This window comes from Panthera uncia, chromosome C2 (genome assembly GCF_023721935.1).
Source record: "Panthera uncia isolate 11264 chromosome C2, Puncia_PCG_1.0, whole genome shotgun sequence".
In the NCBI taxonomy this organism is placed as follows: Eukaryota; Metazoa; Chordata; class Mammalia; order Carnivora; family Felidae; genus Panthera; species Panthera uncia.
The window spans coordinates 84,113,581-84,120,445 of record NC_064810.1 but is presented as its reverse complement, the minus strand read 5'-3'; the positions used below and the strand labels follow the sequence as shown (position 1 = coordinate 84,120,445).

At 41.9% G+C, this 6,865-nt stretch overlaps 1 pseudogene; it reads right to left on the bottom strand.

Annotated features, from left to right (window-relative positions):
* Nucleotides 1-6,865, bottom strand: part of LOC125921591 (cilia- and flagella-associated protein 44-like) — a 13,525-nt pseudogene extending 6,660 nt beyond the window's left edge.

Here is a 6,865-nt window from a genome sequence, read left to right as displayed (position 1 = left end):
CCTCTTTTTTTTTTTTTTTTTTTTTCCTTCCCCTCCCCCATGGGTTTCTGTTATGTTTCTCAGGATCCACATAAGAGTGAAACCATATGGTATCTGTCTTTCTCTGTATGGCTTATTTCACTTAGCATCACACTCTCCAGTTCCATCCATGTTGCTACAAAAGGCCATATTTCATTTTTTCTCATTGCCACGTAGTATTCCATTGTGTATATAAACCACAATTTCTTTATCCATTCATCAGTTGATGGACATTTAGGCTCTTTCCATAATTTGGCTATTGTTGAGAGTGCCGCTATAAACATTGGGGTACAGGTGCCCCTATGCATCAGTACTCCTGTATCCCTTGGATAAATTCCTAGCAGTGCTATTGCTGGGTCATAGGGTAGGTCTATTTTTAATTTTCTGAGGAACCTCCACACTGCTTTCCAGAGCGGCTGCACCAATTTGCATTCCCACCAACAGTGCAAGAGGGTTCCTGTTTCTCCACATCCTCTCCAGCATCTATAGTCTCCTGATTTCTTCATTTTGGCCACTCTGACTGGCGTGAGGTGATATCTGAGTGTGGTTTTGATTTGTATTTCCCTGATAAGGAGCGACGTTGAACATCTTTTCATGTGCCTGTTGGCCATCCGGATGTCTTCTTTAGAGAAGTGTCTATTCATGTTTTCTGTCCATTTCTTCACTGGGTTATTTGTTTTTTGGGTGTGGAGTTTGATGAGCTCTTTATAGATTTTGGATACTAGCCCTTTGTCCGATGTGTCATTTGCAAATATCTTTTCCCATTCCGTTGGTTGCCTTTTAGTTTTGTTGGTTGTTTCCTTTGCTGTGCAGAAGCTTTTTATCTTCATAAGGTCCCAGTAATTCACTTTTGCTTTTAATTCCCTTGCCTTTGGGGATGTGCCGAGTAAGAGATTGCTACGGCTGAGGTCAGAGAGGTCTTTTCCTGCTTTCTCCTCTAAGGTTTTGATGGTTTCCTGTCTCACATTCAGGTCCTTGATCCATTTTGAGTTTATTTTTGTGAATGGTGTGAGAAAGTGGTCTAGTTTCAACCTTCTGCATGTTGCTGTCCAGTTCTCCCAGCACCATTTGTTAAAGAGACTGTCTTTTTTCCATTGGATGTTCTTTCCTGCTTTGTCAAAGATGAGTTGGCCATACGTTTGTGGGTCTAGTTCTGGGGTTTCTATTCTATTCCATTGGTCTATGTGTCTGTTTTTATGCCAATACCATGCTGACTTGATGATGACAGCTTTGTAGTAGAGGCTAAAGTCTGGGATTGTGATGCCTCCTGCTTTGGTCTTCTTCTTCAAAATTACTTTGGCTATTCGGGGCCTTTTGTGGTTCCATATGAATTTTAGGATTGCTTGTTCTAGTTTCGAGAAGAATGCTCGTGCAATTTTGATTGGGATTGCATTGAATGTGTAGATAGCTTTGGGTAGTATTGACATTTTGACAATATTTATTCTTCCAATCCATGAGCAGGGAATGTCTTTCCATTTCTTTATATCTTCTTCAATTACCTGCATAAGCTTTCTATAGTTTTCAGCATACAGATCTTTTACATCTTTGGTTAGATTTATTCCTAGGTATTTTATGCTTCTTGGTGCAATTGTGAATGGGATCAGTTTCTTCATTTGTCTTTCTGTTGCTTCATTGTTAGTGTATAAGAATGCAACTGATTTCTGCACATTGATTTTGTATCCTGCAACTTTGCTGAATTCATGTATCAGTTCTAGCAGACTTTTGGTGGAGTCTATCGGATTTTCCATGTATAATATCATGTCATCTGCAAAAAGCGAAAGCTTGACTTCGTCTTTGCCAATTTTGATGCCTTTGATTTCCTTTTGTTGTCTGATTGCTGATGCTAGAACTTCCAGCACTATATTAAACAACAGCGGTGACAGTGGGCATCCCTGTCGTGTTCCTGATCTCAGGGAAAAAGCTCTCAGTTTTTCCCCGTTGAGGATGATGTTAGCTGTGGGCTTTTCATAAATGGCCTTTATGATCTTTAAGTATGTTCCTTCTATCCCGACTTTCTCAAGGGTTTTTATTAAGAAAGGGTGCTGGATTTTGTCAAAGGCCTTTTCTGCATCGATTGACAGGATCATATGGTTCTTCTCTTTTTTTTTGTTAATGTGATGTATCACGTTGATCGATTTGCGAATGTTGAACCAGCCCTGCATCCCAGGAATGAATCCCACTTGATCATGGTGAATAATTCTTTTTATATGCTGTTGAATTCGATTTGCTAGTATCTTATTAAGAATTTTTGCATCCATATTCATCAGGGATATTGGCCTGTAGTTCTCTTTTTTTACTGGCTCTCTGTCTGGTTTAGGAATCAAAGTAATACTGGCTTCATAGAATGAGTCTGGAAGTTTTCCTTCCCTTTCTATTTCTTGGAATAGCTTGAGAAGGATAGGTATTATCTCTGCTTTAAATGTCTGGTAGAACTCCCCTGGGAAGCCATCTGGTCCTGGACTCTTATTTGTTGGGAGATTTTTGATAACCGATTCAATTTCTTCGCTGGTTATGGGTCTGTTCAAGCTTTCTATTTCCTCCTGATTGAGTTTTGGAAGAGTGTGGGTGTTTAGAAATTTGTCCATTTCTTCCAGGTTGTCCAATTTGCTGGCATATAATTTTTCATAGTATTCCCTGATAATTGTTTGTATCTCTGAGGGATTGGTTGTAATCATTCCATTTTCATTCATGATTTTATCTATTTGGGTCATCTCCCTTTTCTTTTTGAGAAGGCTGGCTAGAGGTTTGTCAATTTTGTTTATTTTTTCAAAAAACCAACTCTTGGTTTCGTTGATCTGCTCTACAGTTTTTTTAGATTCTATATTGTTTATTTCTGCTCTGATCTTTATTATTTCTCTTCTTCTGCTGGGTTTAGGCTGCCTTTGCTGTTCTGCTTCTATTTCCTTTAGGTGTGCTGTTAGATTTTGTATTTGGGATTTTTCTTGTTTCTTGAGATAGGCCTGGACTGCAATGTATTTTCCTCTCAGGACTGCCTTCGCTGCATCCCAAAGCGTTTGGATTGTTGTATTTTCATTTTCGTTTGTTTCCATGTATATTTTAATTTCTTCTCTAATTGCCTGGTTGACCCACTCATTCGTTAGTAGGGTGTTCTTTAACCTCCATGCTTTTGGAGGTTTTCCAGACTTTTTCCTGTGGTTGATTTCAAGCTTCATAGCATTGTGGTCTGAAAGTATGCATGGTATAATTTCAATTCTTGTAAACTTATGAAGGGCTGTTTTGTGACCCAGTATATGATCTATCTTGGAGAATGTTCCATGTGCACTCGAGAAGAAAGTATATTCTGTTGCTTTGGGATGCAGAGTTCTAAATATATCTGTCAAGTCCATCTGATCCAATGTATCATTCAGGGCCCTTGTTTCTTTATTGACTGTGTGTCTAGATGATCTATCCATTTCTGTAAGTGGGGTGTTAAAGTCCCCTGCAATGACCACATTCTTATCAATAAGGTTGCTTATGTTTATGAGTAATTGTTTTATATATCTGGGGGCTCGGGTATTTGGCGCATAGACATTTATAATAGTTAGCTCTTCCTGGTGGATAGACCCTGTGATTATTATATAATGCCCTTCTTCATCTCTTGTTACAGCCTTTAATTTAAAGTCTAGTTTGTCTGATATAAGTATGGCTATTCCAGCTTTCTTTTGGCTTCCAGGAGCATGATAAATAGTTCTCCATCCCCTCACTCTCAATCTAAAGGTGTCCTCAGATCTAAAATGAGTCTCTTGTAGACAGCAAATAGATGGGTCTTGTTTTTTTATCCATTCTGATACCCTATGTCTTTTAGTTGGCGCATTTAATCCATTTACATTCAGTGTTATTATAGAAAGATATGGGTTTAGAGTCATTGTGATGTCTGTATGTTTTATGCTTGTAGTGATGTCTCTGGTACTTTGTCTCACAGGATTCCCCTTAGGATCTCTTGTAGGGCTGGTTTCGTGGTGACAAATTCCTTCAGTTTTTGTTTGTTTGGGAAGACCTTTATCTCTCCTTCTATTCTAAATGACAGACTTGCTGGATAAAGGATTCTCGGCTGCATATTTTTTCTGTTTAGCACACTGTAGATATCGTGCCAAGCCTTTCTGGCCTGCCAAGTTTCAAAGGAGAGATCAGTCACGAGTCTTATAGGTCTCCCTTTATAAGTGAGGGCACGTTTATCCCTTGCTGCTTTCAGAATTTTCTCTTTATCCTTGTATTTTGCCAGTTTCACTATGATATGTCGTGCAGAAGGTCGATTCAAGTTACGTCTGAAGGGAGTTCTCTGTGCCTCTTGGATTTCAATGCCTTTTTCCTTCCCCAGTTCAGGGAAGTTCTCAGCTATAATTTGTTCAAGTACCCCTTCAGCACCTTTCCCTCTCTCTTCCTCCTCTGGGATACCAATTATGCGTATATTATTTTTTTTTAGTGTATCACTTAGTTCTCTAATTTTCCCCTCATACTCCTGGATTTTTTTATCTCTCTTTCTTTCAGCTTCCTCTTTCTCCATAACTTTATCTTCTAGTTCACCTATTCTCTCCTCTGCCTCTTCAAGCCGAGCCATCGTGGATTCCATTTTGTTTTGCATTTCGTTTAAAGCGTTTTTCAACTCCTCGTGACTGTTCCTTAGTCCCTCGATCTTTGTGGCAAGAGATTCTCTGCTGTCCTGTATACTGTTTTCAAGCCCAGCGATTAATTTTATGACTATTATTCTAAATTCACTTTCTGTTATATTATTTAAATCCTTTTTGATCAGTTCATTAGCTGTTGTTATTTCCTGGAGATTCTTCTGAGGGGAATTCTTCCGTTTGGTCATTTTGGAGAGTCCCTTGCGTGGTGAGGACCTGCAGTGCACTTCCCCTGTGCTGTGGTGTATAACTGGAGTTAGTGGGCGGGGCCGCAGTCCGACCCGATGTCTGCCCCCAGCCCACTGCTGGGGCCACAGTCAGACTGGTGTGTGCCTTCTCTTCCCCTCTCCTAGGGGCGGGATTCACTGTGGGGTGGCGTGTCCCGTCTGGGCTACTTGCACACTGCCAGGCTTGTGTTGCTGGGGATCTGGCGTATTAGCTGGGGTGGGTAGGCAAGGTGCACGGGGGGTGGAGGGGCAGGCTTAGCTCGCTTCTCCTTAGGTGATCCACTCCAGGAGGAGCCCTGTGGCAGCGGGAGGGAGTCAGATCCGCTGCCGGAGGTTTGGCTCCGCAGAAGCACAGAGTTGGGTGTTCGCGTGGAGCGAGCAAGTTCCCTGGCAGGAACTGGTTCCCTTTGGGATTTTGGCTGGGGGATGGGCGGGGGAGATGGCGCTGGCGCCTTTGTTCCCCGCCAAGCTGAGCTCTGCCGTCCGGGGGCTCAGCAGCTCTCCCTCCCTTTGTCCTCCAGTCTTCCCGCTTTCCGAGCAGAGCTGTTAACTTCTGACCTCCCAGACGCTAAGTCGCGCTTGCTGTCGGAACACAGTCCGTCCGGCCCCTCCGCTTTTGCCAGCCAGACTCGGGGGCTCTGCTTGGCCGGCGAGCCGCCCCTCCGCCCCGGCTCCCTCCCGCCAGTCCGTGGAGCGCGCACCGCCTCGCCGCCCTTCCTACCCTCTTCCGTGGGCCTCTAGTCTGCGCTTGACTCCGGAGACTCCCTTCTGCTAATCCTCTGGCGGTTTTCTGGGTTCTTTAGGCAGGTGTAGGTGGAATCTAAGTGATCGGCAGGACGCGTTGTGAGCCCCGCGTCCTCCTACGCCGCCATCTTCCGGAACCTCCGATATCACTACTTTTGTCATATGGGGGGAACTCACAATGATATAGAAAACCAGAATCATACCCTCCCAAAAAAGCCTAGAACTTCCCTGGCTCAGAGTAAAATCCATAGAGGATGTGACAGGGAATTGATGGAATAAAGATTTCAGGTAATGGTTTCTCTTCCTCCTTTTTGCCCTGGAAATCCTTTTCTCCATCTTCTCTCATCTCTGCTGCTGTCCATTTCCTCCTTTCTTTCATTTCTTTCTCTTCTGGCTCCTTTTATTTATTTCTCTTTTCTGTTTCTGTTAATCACAGAATCTTAGATTTGACACCTGAGGGATGGAAACATTTTATGCACATGTCTTCGATTTCATAGGAAACTACATCATGATCTTCCCCTTCCTCCTTAATGGTTGGAAATAGAGTTTTAAGAGCATAGCTGTTTCACAGATAATCAGTAAAGTACTTTCAGGATGGGAGGTCAAAGACCATATTAACTGGCAAACAGGTCCAAGAATAGTAACATAATCGATTAGCTTATAATCTTTTTCTACCTCAAAGAAGACAGTTTAGTCTTTATTCCCTGTAGCTAGAATTTCTCCATCATGTTCATAAGGTAAAGCAGTGACACAAGCAGTATAGGATTTGAAAAACCATTTCAAATGAATATCTGCATTTGAAATTTTCTTCCTTTCTGCAAAATTGTGAGGCCTTTTGGATCGCAGAGTTCAAGAATTTGAACAACTCCATCTTTAAATACTAAAATAATATGTCTTCCAGTGTAGCTTACCAGTTGGGGTACCCAAGCCAGGGCAATACCTCTTTGAATTTCATCTGAGCCAAAGATGTTTTGGTAGCAAAATCCTAGATTACAAAAGAGCAGTTCAAGGAAGTAGTGGTCATGAGATAAGTGAGGGGAGAGATAGCCAAGGCTTCAGTAGCTCCCAAATGGAAGGAGAAAAAACATTCTGAGTCCTAGGTATTATTTTGAGTTTGAATTTTATGTGTATTTAAATTGAATTTAACTGAAATGAATGTTTTTGAGACAATATTTATCCTTCATGGGATGTATGCTGGTCATTTCTGTTTCTTAGAAAAAAATGCTTGGAAAACCCATGAAGTTTACAACCCAT